Source organism: Muscardinus avellanarius, assembly GCF_963383645.1.
Source record: "Muscardinus avellanarius genome assembly, chromosome: 1".
Classification (NCBI taxonomy): domain Eukaryota; kingdom Metazoa; phylum Chordata; class Mammalia; order Rodentia; family Gliridae; genus Muscardinus; species Muscardinus avellanarius.
Genome location: NC_137786.1, coordinates 100,654,982 through 100,670,910, shown reverse-complemented (window position 1 = coordinate 100,670,910; position 15,929 = coordinate 100,654,982). Strand labels below are relative to the sequence as shown.

General features: G+C 42.9%; 1 protein-coding gene across 1 annotated transcript in view; it reads left to right on the top strand.

Moving 5' to 3' along the window:
* SIL1 (SIL1 nucleotide exchange factor) overlaps positions 1 to 15,929 on the top strand; it is a gene marked incomplete at both ends in the record, with an annotated part of 220,062 nt that overhangs the window by 22,894 nt on the left and 181,239 nt on the right. The window lies entirely within an intron of this gene.

Here is a 15,929-nt window from a genome sequence, read left to right as displayed (position 1 = left end):
TTCTGAAGATAGGGGGCATATAGGGCACTCTAGCAGTGCTCAAGAGCAGGGTGGAAGGCACCCCACTAGCCACTGATTTTTCAGCAGGCCTTAAAAGAACTGGAATGAAGCAGGGCTTTGTGAGCAGGGGCTCTGTAAGCTTTTTTTTTTTGCTTGTGCTCCATTCAGGCTGATTATATTTCTGTTCATGTTGAGGTTTTGTTTTGTTACTGTTCATAAACTCATTGGTTGGTGATTTTGCCTTATTTCCCATAATATGTTGATTTGAGCAAACAAAGACTGAGTTTTATTTGAAATTTTTAAATTCCCAGAACAGTCTGTTTATGGTTTGTATAATGCAGTTTTTGGAAGAAGAGAACCATTTCTTTGGATTAAAAAATTCCAGATTTGATTACCTGTGGTCATAATTTGTTTATCTGGGCAGAGGTGAGTTTTAATGGAATAGTAATATGGTATATTTGTAAAGTTATTTTTGTCTGGGGGGATGATGGGGAAAGAAAGAAATCTACCCATGCCCCCACCCAGCAACTCTCTAAATGCTGCACAAACATCATTTTATTAACTTCTCTCTCATCTTGGTTTTGCCAAGTCAGGCTTTTAAACTGAGGGGGATAGGTTATCTAGTATCTTGTGGCCAAAAATGATGGAGGGGGACTAAGGCCTAGGAATTCTAGTCTAGCAGTTGGGTGGGGAAGGAAAGAAATGTTTTTCTTTTTTGAACTATCTTCGTGCTAGGTGCTTTGTATGTGTTATTTAAGGTAGTGCTCAAGATACTCCTTAAGGTAGTAGTTATATTTTGTCTCATTTTCTTTGGGGGCCTGACCCATCAGTGAAGGAGCTTCAAATCCTATTGCTTTTCTTAGGATTTCCTTTCTTTCTCCTGAAGATAGGAATTGCAGAATAAGAACCTAAAAGAATACTCCTTGAAGTCAATGTGGGAACAAAATAATATGAAATTTGGAGACTGTTGATATGAAGAGGGGGAAACTAGGTTAGATCTTCAGGATAGATCTAGATGGCCCTAAACATGGTAGAGTAAAAGACCCCATGTGCAGTGTGATTTTTTTTTCTTTCTGGTACTGGAAACAAACCAAGGGCTACTCTACTACTGAGCTATAGCCCTACCCCCCCCTTTTAAATTTAAATATAGTATAATTTTAAATTAGCAAGATAGGGTCTTGCTAATTTCCAAGGATGGCTGAGTACTTTGGATCTTCCTGCCTTATCCAGGTAGCTGGGATTATAGGCGTTCACTACAGGGCCTGGCTTCAGTGTGATTTGAGTACCTCTTAGCAGGCTTTAGGTCCTGCTGAGTTAGATTGCTAATGGAGAAGCTGAAGAAATTATTCCCAAAATACCACTAACATTGCAACTTCCAGTGTTTGGTCACAAGAGCTGCTGAGGATATTTTGAAATTAGATATATTATGGCAGATCTCGAAAGGGAGGAGGGGCTCTTTTAACCAGCCAGCAGTGATGGGGCAGACAGATGGAGTGTTTGATTTGTAGGAAGGAGTCTGGGAGTGGGGGATGTCTTTGGAGGATGAAGAGAGGTAGGAAGAAGACAAGTCAAAAGGAAGGCTGAGACTTGTTCACCTGTTTATTGGCTTCCTCTAATCCAGTTTATGCATGTTAATGAGATTCTTGGTTTTATAGTGTCTGTCTGAAGTAAGTGTTCTCTGTTCTTTCTCTCCATTTTCCATGCTCTTAGCCCTTCTCTCTTTTCCTTTCCCTTGCAACCTACCTTCTCTGCTTCCTTTTCTACTTTGCTGGGATAACTTCTACCTGTAGCTGAGTAGCAGGTAGTAGGGATGGATAGATGGGGATGTGTGTGGCTGGGGGAATATTTTCTCAATTTTGCTAGCATCAAATAAGTAACTTCCAAGTCAAACCTTAGGAAAAGCGCATTAGCATCACCAGACAGGGGATTTGGGAAAAATCAGGTCTGTGGAACTGAGTGATCTAAAGTCATAGCATTAAAAACAAATTCTGGAGTGCATCTGGAGTTCTTCCCAGCCTGTCTTCCACATACCCTTGTGCTATAGTTTGTGCCCCAGCTTTCCCAGAGTCTCCTGCTGAAGAGGAGGTACCGCTTATGTTGCCCATTCTTGGCTGTTTCTGGGCATGACATGGAAAAAAGCAATCCGAGAGTAATGCCTTTCTCTTTATCCTGTTATCCCCATGTCTCCATACACTAGCATAGAAATGCCTTGGAAGAGTTCTCTTGAATTAAGTGCCCCTTCATACTCATGTATTTCCCCTATCCAGAGCAAGGGCTCAGGAAAACAGTTCTTTGTCATTAGTCCAAGACCACACTTCTTGTCAAGAGAAAGAAGCCTCTAGTTGTGTGGGCAGAACCTAGACATTCAAGTTGAGAAGTGTATCTCCTTTGGTGAGAGGGTAACCAGAGCAGAGAATGCCCTTTCTTCCATGAGTCGAGCCACTCAGCGAGGAACCAACCAGAGGGACCAACCAGATGGAAAAGTCTCTGGGCAGAGCCAAGGTTATATTTGGGCATTTGGTTTTTATTGCAGCGCCTTGAATGTAGCAGACAGTATGGTATAAAATCAGCCTACCTGAGTTTATACCTTGACTATGTTTTTTTTATAGTTAAGTAGCTTTGGGCAGCTCACTTAATTCCACTAAGGTTTCATCAAATGTACTAATCTGTAAAATAGGGATTGTAGTGTCAGCTTCATAGTAATATCTCAATAAATGGTAGATGCTTTTGTTTCTGTTGTATTCAAAATTAGTGGACAGCTGGGTGTGGTGGTGCACACTTGTAATCCCAGCGCTTGGGAGGCTGAGACCGCAGGATCGCACAGGCTCAAAGCCAGCCTCAGATACTTAGTGAGGTATCCCAGAGGTAGAAAATCCCCTGGGTTCCACCCCCAGTACAACAACAACAACAACAACAACAACAACAACAACAACAAAAAGGGCGAACATCAGACAAACCAAAGTTCAGGTACAGTTCACAGTATAACAAATGAGTACTCTTCACGTGTGTCCAGGTCAAGATAAAAACAAAGGGACAGTCACAGGTTGAAGGAGACTAAGAAGATGTGACAGCTACAATGTGATAGATTAGATTCTGGAATAGAAAAAAAGTTTGGAAAAATTGGTGAAATCAGAATAAAGTATGTAGTCACTACTGTTTAACCAATGTTAATTTCTTAGTTTTAATAATCGTTCTATAGTTATGTAAGATGTTAATATCAGGGGAATCCAGGTGAAGGGTATATGAGAACTCTGTACTTATTTTTGCAACTTTTCTGCAAGTCAAAAAAAAGTATTTTAGAATAAAACGTTAAAATAAGTAGATGTCCAGGTGATCTGTTAGGTAAAAAAGAAACTGATCAGGGTGTAGTCATATCCTGGCTTAGCAGGTGACTCCTGACAGGGTCTACCCCTTCATGATAGAGTGAGGGCTTTTACTACAGGCCCCAGTGGCTGTCTCTTTAGTGCCCATATCCCTGCTGCACCCGAGGAGAAGTCTGTGCTAGGCAGATAATTGGTCAGATAACAATGGAAACACAGCCCAGGTCTGAGCCTGTAGCAGTGCCATACAGCAGCTAGGGAGAAGGCCACTCACTTGGTGTTAGAACTCTGCAGGCCTGAGTGATCAGGGCACTTGTCCCTGTTCCTAGGAATCTAAATGAGATTCTGCCTGCTTTATCCTTCCATCTAAGCACCAATCACTATGGCAATGCGTTTTCATATTGCAATGCCTACCCCTACGCTCACTGTTTGATCATCCAGAAGAAAGAAAAATAAGTTCAAACTCAGTTTTGCAATAATTTATTATTTTCCTTCCTGTTTTAAGTGCCTTGCTTTTATACAAAGAAGGTATTTTGCTTGCTTTTCTTGAGTGCAAAAGGTACATGTGCTTTTCTTATGACTGATGTGGCCATCCCTGTCATGCTAATAGCTGGGTTTGTAGAAGAAATCCATTATTATCATTGGGAGCATGTGAGTCTTGGAGTTTTTATTTTTTGCATTGAAATCAGCTGTCAGGGGCATCTAGAAAGTATAAAGTCTTCCATTGTAGCATGTAACTCCCTTACAAGTATTTACCCTTGGAAGCCCATCTTTCTTTCTTTCTTTCTTTCTTTCTTTCTTTCTTTCTTTCTTTCTTTCTTTCTTTCTTCTCTCTCTCTCTCTCTCTCTCTCTCTCTCTCTCTCTCTCTCTCTCTCTTTCTTTCTTTCTTTCTTTCTTTCTTTCTTGGGATGGAACCCAAGGACATTCGACCTCTGAGCTACACCCCCTGCCCTATTTTTAAAATTCTTTTTATTTTTAAACCGGGCATTACTGAGTTGTAAAGGGCCTCACTCAGTAGCTGAGGCTGTCTGCAAACCGCAATCCTCTGGTCTCAGCCTCCCAAATGCTGGGATTACAAGTGTGTGCTATCACGCCCAGCTGGAAGCCCATATTTTCTAAGTTAAAAAAAATCAATGCTTACAAATGTTCCTTATATTTTAACTTAGTGGCTAAGGTGTACTGCTTTCTGCTATTAATTTATAGATTTTATTGTCAGACCCTTGGGACCTAGGATTACTCAATAGTGTGACAAATAGCTGGGCTCTGAATTATGTATTGTATTACAGGGGAGTTCATAAACCATATATCTCTATAGGTTATTTTAGGCATTAGACTAGTGAACTGTCATTTCTCTTTTAGTTACATGTGACAAAAAGAAAAAAAAGGTGGAGATGGTGGTGGGAGGGTGAAGTGTCTGGCTAAAGATTGAACAGGAAACCAACCCCAAAAGCCTGTGAACACAGAGGCTTGAAGTAGATACACCTCAGGTATGAATTAGGAGGTTAGGAGCTGAAAATCAGACATTTTGCTGCACCTTTGCTCAGGCTCGAGCCCCAGTGGAGAGACCAGCTCCCCCCTCCTGTGCTTTAGAGGCCAAGGTTTGGAGCCCTGAAGGGGCCTTCCATGCTCCTGGCACCCCCGCACCCCACAGCCACTTGTGTTGATGGATGTGCAAACCCTTTACAGACGGTTTGGCACCGCTCGGCTTGCAGAGATCATCTGTCTCTTTTGAATAAGCAACTTTATGTCTGCAGCTCCTATTCCCTGCACAGAGAGAAATTGCCTTGTGCTGGCTTCTGCCTTCTGATGGAAATGTTTACCTTCCCCAGGGAAAGGCACTACTCTTTGGGGGTAACGTTTGCTGGTGCTCCCCGCCTGCTGTGGAAGCAAAGCCTGAGCTCAAGGATGGATGGGAGAGGCAGCCATTGGAGCATGCACGATTGCCATCAGGGCATCAGGGCAGCCATCTGCCAGAGCCAATGCTTGCAGCCTGCCTCTGAGCGGGCTACAGGGAGGGAGGGTCTGCACTCCAGGGCTTGCATGCATTATGCACAGCCCATTCTCTAAATGAGCCTCCTAAGTGTATATAACTCCTGTCTACCCCATTCTTGCATGGCCTGCCTCAGGGCACTGTTCAGAATCTCCCCTAATTATGCTTCTAGTGCTGAGCATTTAGAGTTTCTGGTAATAGCTGTATTTTTTTGAGGGGGGGATAGATTTCTAAAATTGTAGTGAGGGATTGATTTATAGTTATGGGAAGATGTGCTTCTTACAGGGAAATTATCAGCACTGCAGTGATACAGTTTCATGGCAGCAGTGTTTTGACTCTGTCCAAAGCCACAATCTAGCCTTCTCTGACCTGCCTACTCTCTTCTAGATTGGATGGATCCCCTATCGTTTGAGGAGGCGGCTCTAGCATCAGAATGAAATCTGTACTTCCAATTGTAGACCACCACCTTCCCCACATATCGCCCCCTCCTCCCCACCTTCTCTTCCTGAGATGGAGGAGTTTTTCACATGCTGCTTAGAAAAAGGAGATTCATAACATGACTCAGTCCTCGCCCACGGATCTAGGATTCCTGCCATCCAGTAAATTTTGGCAGGCAGGCTGTGTGTATGAAGAGCAAGTCTTGCCCCCCAATCTCTGCACAAGTCCCCTCATTGCGTATGCCTCTTGGGTGGAGCCTGGGGTGTCCAGCCTCTCATTACCTTTGTTCCTCTTCCCAGACAATGCTTTCTTCTACTTAGGGGTTGGATTCTGTGATTGGATAGCCTCACACATCCCAGGGACTTCATGTGAAGAAGACTCATGGGAAGAGTTCAAGGCCAGAAGTGCTGGAGTACTTGCTCTATGCCTACCACTGTAGAATAGCAGACCACCATGGCCTTGAACACTGCAGCCCATCCGGGAATCCAACCCACTCACGGGGTCTAGGTGTATAGGTGTCCTTGTATCTGTCATTTCAGTGTTGATATGTCAGGGTCATTGAGGCCCTACCAGCACTAGCCAAGATGCTGTTGAAAATGAGTTACTGGTAATATTGGACTCCTTTCTGCACCCTGGTAGGGAAGGGAAAGGAAAAAGAACATTAGGCTCTAGATAATAGTCTTTGGCTATGAAGATTTGGTTAAATTTTTATTTCTTCTCACCCATCCCTAGATGAGTCAAAAAGAACCCTAAATAGCAGATAGAGGGCAGAATGGGCATTTGGGGGACCAGAGTCAAAGCTAACTGCTGGCCCATTTACCTGTTAGGATAAGAGAAAAGGGTTCTTTCCTCAGTCTGGCCGGCCAGGGGGTCCTATGTTGGGCCACTTTTGGCACAGTCCAGGAGGGAGCTGTCAGGTCCCTGCAGAGTCTACTCCCTCAGGGTATCGTCTCTACCTCCCTTTAAACAGAGCCACACAGCCGGGCGTGGTGGCGCAAGCTTGTAATCCCTGCGCTTGGGAGGTGGAGACAGGAGGATCGCGCAGGTTTGAAGCCAGCCACGCGCGCTGGCTTAGGAGACCCTGTTTCCAAATAAAAATATAAAATAGATCTGGGAGTGTAGCCCGGAGGTAGAAGGGCTTCCAGGAACCCCAGTACCACCAAAAACAATAATAAATAAAAAATAAATAAATGAATAAATAAACAAACACACAGAGCCACACAGCTACAACCCCCAAAGCTGTGCTGCTCTTGCATCAAGGGAGCTTCTTCTCAGCGTAGCCACTAGGAAGCTCCGTTAGTAACCACACGTGCTAGAGGTGTTTGGAGCGGAGTCTCTTCCAGTCTGACCTTTGTGAGCTTTCCCCTTCCTTTCTCCTCTCAGCTAACTGACCTGCTAGGAGGGTCTGGAGCCTACCCAGGCTTGCAGCACCTAGAGCTTGGCCATGATAAGATCTGTTGTCGGGCTGCATTTATTGAATATCCTTTTAAATTAACTTTCCTATGGTCCCTCCGGCTCATAGGAGCCCCTTCTGGGTCCTGGCTTCCCTTGAATGTCACGTGTGTGCTAATTCCCACATATATTTATGTTTTTCAATCTAAGCATGGTTGGTGTTGACTGGGGGCAGGGGAGTGGGGATTTGCTTTCCTCTGCACCAGAGGTGCAGTGCTGCTGATTTCATTCTCTGCACTTCATCTTTGAGCCCAGCAAGGTCCTCTGTGCCCATGTTTAGTACTGCTGTGTTGCTGGACTCTCCTGGCAAAAATTAGGCTAATGTCTCCAACGACTGCATTAGCCAGTGAAATGAGGTTCTAAATTGAAGGTACTACACCAAGTCCCTCTCCAAGGTACAGCCTTGTTTTGGCTTTTATTATTCAAATTCATTCTCTCAATGATTCTCTGCAGACTGACTGGCACATTGGTTCAGTGCAAGGCACTGTACCAGCTGAAAAGCAAGATCACCTTTCAAGAAGAGGGAGAAAGGAGAAGAAAAAAGCAAAAGATGAATGCAGTGGTGCAAAGAGTCAGCATTTATCTATTCTAAGGGCCCTTCGTGGGCCTGTGGAATGCCCAGAGGGAAGACAGAAAGGCCCCTGTCCTAGATTGGGGATTTGGGTGGGGTGATGTCACTGCATTAGTGGTATCTGTGTCTGTCTGTTTGTTTGTTTGTTTGTTTGTTTGTTTGCAGTACTGGGGATGGAACCAGGGGCATTCTACCTCTGAGCTACACCCCAACCCTATTTTTTATTCTTTATCTTGAAACAGGGTCTCACTGAGTTGCAAAGGGCCTCACTAGGTAGCTGAGGCTGTCCTTGAACTGTGATCCTCCTGTCTTGGCCTCCCAAATGCTAGGATTACAAACTTGCACCCCCACGCCTGGCTTTATCTGTGTCTTTTTAGCTCAGCTCATGCTCCTTCTGTTCCTTTTATGTTTACTAAGCATCTAAATATCTGCTAACAAGGTGCTCACAATTCTAGAGTGGGAGACTACAGATCAGCAGGACAAAGTCTTTTCCTGAGAAGCTCTTGCCCTGTTGTTTTATTGGTTTTCTTCCTGTCTTTATATGTTTGGGGAATGGAGGGAGTGAGAGGAGGATTGGACCTTAGCTTTCTTATATTTTATTCTGGAAGTAGAAGCCTGCTGGCAGTCAGATGCCTGGGTAGCTGAGAATTTGGCTCTCACATGTGTGTTTTAAAAATGGCTTTTTTTTTTTTTGCCTGCTGACAGAGTAATATGTTTCAAAGCAGAAAACTTGGAAAACAGAAAAGCACAAAGGGAAACAATAATAACAACAAAATCACCCAAACCCTGCTATGCAGATGTAAAATTAACATTACGGCTGTGTTCTTTTAGTTGTTTTTACAAAAGTGATATCATACTGTACTTACTATTTAGGCTGGTACTTTCCCTTTAGAAATGGAGATTTTTGAAAGTTAGAGCCTCCAGCATATGATTAGGCATACAGTGAACATTTTCTGGGTGTTATATGAATATACCAAATTATTTTAATTGTTATTGTTGGATACTAGGTAGCTACAATCTTTTAGGATTATAAATGATTTTTCATGGGACATGCTTGCACATATTGTTATGTATTTCCAATTTCTTAGTAAAAATTCACTAGGGTGGAAGGGCCTGTCTTTCCTGATTCTTTTGCCCAGCATCTCAGCCGGCCAAGCTCTTTTCAGGGCTGTTTAGATATCATAGAGTTTTGAGTACCTCTTAACCCCGACTCTACTCCACATATCAGATAACCTGGATGGTCACTGGGTACTTATCCTTTGACTAGGAAATAACTGGCTTTCAATGAGACAGGGCAGAAAGTAAAGAATATGGTTCTCATTGTTTAATTTCAAGATTGCAAGGTCCCCAGGGATAGGGGCATTGTTATCAACCTTGTTGATAGTAAGCAGTTATTGAGTACTGCTTACTTGTGTCCAATCCAGCCCCAGATGGAGGAGAGGTATAAAACAGGCCCCTCTTCAAGGAACTCACTTCCTCTTTGGCTAACAGAATTGACATTAAACAGTCTGCATACATTTATGGAGCAGTTGCTGTGTGATCCGAAGTTACCTGTACTAGGCTATTGTAGGGTGGACAGTAAAGCTGATGTGCTGTTCTTCTTAAGGACGCGGTGGTATTTATAGGTGAAGTTAACTAGCCACACGGAGCAGTGTCACAGAGGCTCAGAGTGGAAACCTAGGGCTACTTTTGGAGAGGAATCTCATTTATTCTGAGTCAGACTGATAAGATGAATTTCTGAGAGAAGATAGGACATTATTTGTGGCTTAAAAAGAGCTGGCATTTGATGAGGTGGGGTAGAAAGGACTTTCCATGTGGGAAGAACTGCTTGCAAAGGGGTGGTGACAGTAATGACTATCTAAGGATGACTACCAGGTATATAGCAGCACAAGAAAAGATTGGGGGTAGAGAATTAGAGAGAGACAAGTAAGAGTTAAGGCTGTATGTTTAGGCTGTATGTTAAAGTCCTGTGAGTTATGGGATCCAGAGCAGTACTAGGTATACAGTGGATGAGAAAAGCACTTGCTGTCATTGCTTCTGATGAAAGAGCAGGTAGGAAAATCTTGATTTCTCTCAAGGCCAAAGTGCCCCAGGCTTAGCCCTTGATCTCTGTTATTTGCCTGTATTGTGTCCTCAGTGACTTATCTAGCCCAACGGCTTTACATTTCCTCTGTAAACTGATGACTCCGAGATTTTTTTAATTTTTAATTTTAATTTTTTTGTGTGGTACAAGGGAAGAACCCAGGGACATTCAACTTCTGAGCTCCGCTCACAGCCCAATTTTTTATTCTTTATTTTGAAACAGGGTCTCACTAAGATGGAGAGCCTCACAAGTTGTTGAGGCTGGCCGCAAATATGCGATCTTCCTGTCTCAGCCTTCCAAGCACTAGAATTATAAGCATGTACCACCACACCCAGCTTTTATTTTTTTTAAATCTCCAACCCTGAATTCTCTGAACTTCAGATTCATCTGTCTACTAGACAATCTCTACTTAGGTGAGCATCTCAAATTTAATGTGTCTACGACTGACCTCCTGTAACTTTCCTCACCTCATTTAGTGGCAACTCTGTCCTCTCAATCACTAAGGTCAAATATTTGCAACCAGGCATGATGGCATACTCCGGAAATCCCAGCATTTGAAAGACTCAGGTAGGAGGATCACAGGTTTACAGCCTGCCTCAGCAACTTAGTAAGACCCTATCTCTTTCAAAATAAAAAAATTAAAAAGAGCTGGGGTGTAGCTCAGAGATAGAATGCCCCTAGGTTCCATCCCTAGTATCAAAAAAAAATTTATTTGCAGCCATTCTTGTTTTCTTACTTTCTCTAACACCTCATATTTTATCTGACAGCTCTGTCTTCAAATCAAAGGGAGAATTTGACTTTTTATCACCACACATAGCCACTATTGTCTCTCACCTGGATTAGTGTAGTGGACTCTTAATTGGCCTCCCTCCTTCTGCCTGTTCAGTTTTCAACATAGCAGCCAGTGATCCTCTACCATGTCTTCGTGTACTCAAAAATATCCTTTGATATTCCTTCTTAAGTAAAGTAAGAGTCAGTCCCTCCATGGCCCACATAGCTTTCTGACGTGGCTCACCATGGCCTCTGTGATTTCATTTGCAAATATTCTCCCTTCTGTTCCCTCTCCTCTAGTTCATGGACCCTGAACACACTAGGTCCACCATTCCATGGGACCCAGAATGTTCTTTTCCTAGATAGCTTTGCAGCAGGCTCTCTCATTTTCCTTAGGTCTTTATTCAGAAGTGACCTCTTCTAGTGGCAAAAACTGGAATAAACTGGGTGTGGTGGCTCATACCTATAATCCCAATATTTGGAAAGCTGGGACAGGAGGATGGATGTTTGAGGTAAGAATGCAGTAACTTAGTGAGATCAAGTTTCAAAACAAAGAACAGCCGGGCGTGGTGGCACAGGCTTGTAATCCCCGCGCTTGGGAGGTGGAGACAGGAGGATTGCACAGGTTTGAAGCCAGCGTGCTGGCTTAAGAGACCCTGTTTCCAATTTAAAAAAAAATAATAAAATAGGTCTGGGAGTTTAGCCCAGAGGTAGAAGGGTTCCATCCTCAGTACCACCACCAAAAAAACCAAAACAAAACAAAACAAAAAAACAAAGAACAAAGCTGGGTGTGATGGTGCATGCTTATATTCCCAGTACTCGAGAGACTGGTACAGGAGGATGGCAGGTTCAAAACCAGCCTCAGCAACTTAGACTCTCAGAAACATAGTGAGAACCTGTTTCAGACCAGAAAATAGAAAAGGCTTAGGGTATAGCTTAGAGATAGAACACCCCTCTAAGGGGTATTGGTTTGATCCCCAGTACCACAAAAAATAAAATAGATCTGGGGTATAGCTTAGAGTAGAATGCCCCTGAGTTTGATCACCAATACTGCCCCCATGGCACTTTTGGAGGTTCAAGGGCATGGCTTCAGCATTGGCTCTGTTCTGGTGAGGGCCTTGTGTTGGATGGCATCGCAGTGGTGGGAGCATTGCGAGATGGAGAAGTCATATGGCAGTACAGGAGGCCAACGGGCAGGAAGGGACCAGTCTTGCATCTTTATTTATTTTTATTTTTTATTTTATTTTATTTTTTGGTGGTACTGGGGTTCCTGGAAGCCCTTCTACCTCCGGGCTACATTCCCAGACCTATTTTTACATTTTTATTTGGAAACAGGGTCTCCTAAGCCAGCGCGCGTGGCTGGCTTCAAACCTGCGCGATCCTCCTGTCTCTGCCTCTCAAGTGCGGGGATTACAAGCGTGTGCCACAATGCCCGGCTCAGTCTTGCATTTTTATAACAACCATCTTGAAAGAACTAACCAGGGTCCCCCAAAATGACACTAAATCCTGTCTATGACAGTGTTCCAGTGATATAACAACCTCTCACTAGGCCCCCGCCTCTTAAAGATCCCACCACCTCTTTTTTTCCCTAGTGCTGGGGAATAGAATCCAGGGCCTCCGAGCTACATCCTCAGCCCCACCCCCACCTCTTAACATTGCCACTAGGGACCAAGCTTCTAACACATGAACCTTTGGAGATACTCTTAAACCATATCCAAATCATAGCGCAATATTGGATTGGATTCTAACTCAAAGAATAATATATGTCTAAACTCATATATAAATAAGTGATTGAATGAGTAAGTAGAGAAGTTTTTTTTTTTTTTTTTTTTTTTTTGCAGTACTGGGGATGGAACCCAGGGGCATTCTACCTCTGAGCTTCACCCCCAACTCTATTTTTTATTCTTTATTTTGAAACAGGGTCTTACTGAGTTTCAAAGGGCATCACTAAGTAGCTGAGGCTGTCTGAGAATTGCAACCCTCCTGTTCTCAGCCTCCCAAATGCTGGGATTACAAGTATGCACCACCTTGCCTGGCAAAAGTTTTGTTTTGTTTTGTTTTGTTTTGTTGGTGGTACTGGGGTTCCTAAAAACCCTTCTACCTCCGGGCTACACTCCCAGACCTATTTTATACTTTTTCTTATTTGGAAACAGGGTCTCTTAAGCCAGTGCGGCTGGCTTAGAAACTGCGCGATCCTCCTGTCTCCGCCTCCTAAGCGCGGGGATTACAAGCGTGTGCCACCATGCCTGGCAAGTTTTTTTTTTTTTAATAGAAGAATTCTGATAATGTACATAGACAATACCCCTCAGGGAGGTAGAACTTAAATCTTTTGGATATGAGCTGGACTCAGCAACTCACTTCTATAAAGTAGGCTTGGGGAAGGGAAAATATTTATAGTTCATAAATCTGATGCATACTACCTGGATCAAGAATACCAAGTGATCAAGAGTGGTATCACCAGTGTTGTCTTGCAGATATAATATACCTTCTAATATGATAAGAGAACAGGGTTACTTCACCTTTGTGGTATTTTTGCTTAAAACCAGTAAATACAATTTCATCATGAGAAAAACATCAAACCCAAAGTGAAGGACATTCTGTAAGACACCTGACTAGGACTCCTCAGATTGTCATGCTCATGATAATGAGAGAAGACTGAGAAGCTATCACAGACCACGAAGACATTGCACCTAAATGCATTGTGGAGGTATTCTGAGCTGGAGGTTCGCACAGAGAGAGGGTGTTTATGGAAAGGCCAGTGAAGTATGAGGAATCTGGAGGATAGTTAAAAGCAGTGTGCTAGTGTTGGTGTCTTAGTTTTGATAAACATATCATGGTAAGGTAAGTTGACAGCATCAGGGGGACTAACCTGGGTGAGGAGTATTCAGGAATTCTGGGAACTCTGTATTATCATTGCAAATTTTCTATAAATCTCAAATTACTCCAAAAAAATCCTCAAAGTGACCTTCTCAACAAATTCTTCCCTGGGTACCCTCTCAAAGTTTTATCCCTGCTTGACATTTATCTACTTCTTCCTGCATTGTTTTGTTCCTTAGCACTCAGGATCTAATACTGTGTGTTTTTCTTGTATTGTTTATTATCTATTTCCACATTAGAATGTCAGCTCTAAGAGGACAAATATTTTGGTCTGTTTTGCTCACATCTACATCTTCGGGTCCTAGGCTATTCTTGGCTTATAACAAATGTTCAATAAATATTTGTTCATTAGCTGGGCATGGTGGTGGACACTAGTAATCCCAGTACTTGGGAGGCTGACACAGGAGGATAGAAGGTTTGAGGCCCTCTGAAAATTAGTGAAACCCTGTTTGAAAATATAGAATAAAAAATAGTGTGGGGGTGTACCTGGGAGGTAGCGTTCTCCTGGGTTCAATTCTCAGTTCTTTAAAAAAAAAAAGTTCATTAATGAAATAACTTAATTCCTCTGTATCACCCTTTTATCCCTGAGTAGTGTGAGGATTTTGTATGAGGATTTTATATTATCTTTTTCTTTTGAGATTTCTAGTTCTACTGAGGGAAATGGCTCCTGTCTTTTTTTTTTTTTTTCCTACTTTTACTCAGCATGGAAATGTGAGCCACATTTGAAGGTGGGTTGTTCAGAAATGCTTTCCATGAGCTCACCCCATCAGTAAGAATAGCACATAAATAGCATCATTTACTACAACTCTGGAAGAAATGGCTCCTCCTCAGGGCTGGATTTCGAGATTTGCCTCTCCCCAGTCATGTTTAACTGGTGATCCAGGACTGGCTCCCTAAGAGGAGGGAGGAATATTATTTCAGATTCTGGTTTATCCAGGACACGTTTGGACTACATGCAGATATGAGGACAGTGTGTGTTTGTGTGTGTGTGTGTGTGTGTGTGTGTGTGTGTGTGTGTGTTGGGAGGAGGAGCTTTCTGATAAAACTGAAGAAGGAAAATTATTTAGTCATAGTATATATTGAGCTTCTCTTTGTGCCAAGTTCTGAAATCCGTAGGGTGAAGAAAGTGGGATGCAGGCTGGTTTTACCCATGCTGGTTGATAGAATTTGGCAGTGCCACTTGAAAGAGGAATAAAGTTAGGACAAACTAAAAACAATCTACCTCCCTCAGTGAGTAATAAATATACAGTTGAAAAATGAAAGTATGGATTAAAAAAAATACCTTAGAAACCAGATGTGGTGGCACCTGCCTGTAGTTTTAGTACTTAGGAGACTGAAGTAGGAGGGTTGTAGGTTCAAGGACAGTCTCAGCAACTTTGTGAGACCCTGTTTCAAACTTAAAAATAAAATAGGACTGAGGGTATAGCTCAGGGGTAGAATGCCCCTGGGTTCAATCTCTAGTACCAACAAACAGAACCAAACAAGAACCTTAGAACAGTGTGTGGATGATACAGTGTAGTGGTTGAAGGATGGAAAGTGAGTTTGGAGGTCTTCTATTAAACACTGTAGAGAAGGACCAGTCTCTTCCACCCGTAGAGCCTTGTCAGGATGTCCTGTGAGACCCTGAGGGTGCTGGATGAACTGCATGGTCAGCATCATTTTAGGTGTAGGAAGTGGCTGGTGTAGGAAGATGGGCTCGCCAATCTCTGAAGTACTGTGGGCACACAGAGAAGCTCAGTATAATCCATCTTTTGCTTTTTCCTGTGATGGAACTTGATTTATCTCATATTTTCAAGCTTCCATAGAATATACTTCCAAAAGAATGGAGTCATACTGATCTAAGGCCTGAATAAAGTCGACAGGCGCAACAAAACTGCAGGATAAAAGATAGTTCCCTTGTACCAGGCATGCTGCAGCTCTTGCTGTTTTCATGTTCCCGTGTCATGACATGTCCAGAGATGTAGCGGTTTTGCCTTGTCTTTGGTGCTGTGTCCGTCACACCTGTGGTGCTCTCTGAACAAAGGCCTGCTCCCTGCTGGGCACAGGAATTGGTCTGGGCCTAGGGTTCAGTTCTTTTTTGGAAAGAAATAAGCAGGACATCTTGCATCCCCATCCATTTTGCTTGTCGTACAGAAGAGGCCAAGGGTCCCCTCCCTCTGCAAGTAAAACCAAATGTACTGTCCTAAAACTATTCAGATATCACAGTTGGATTCAATTATCTGCAGAAATGGATTTATATAAAAGGAAAACTTACAAAGGAGAAATTTGTACCAAATAATGGGCTACCTTTTCATTAAGTTTTTTTTTTTTTTTAAGGCCATCTAGTTTAAAGTCTGAATGTCTAGAAAGCAGGGATGGAGAGGGAGTAAAAGAAACAAAAGAACTTGTAGATTCTTGCGGATAAATCTGAAGTCTCAGTGATCATA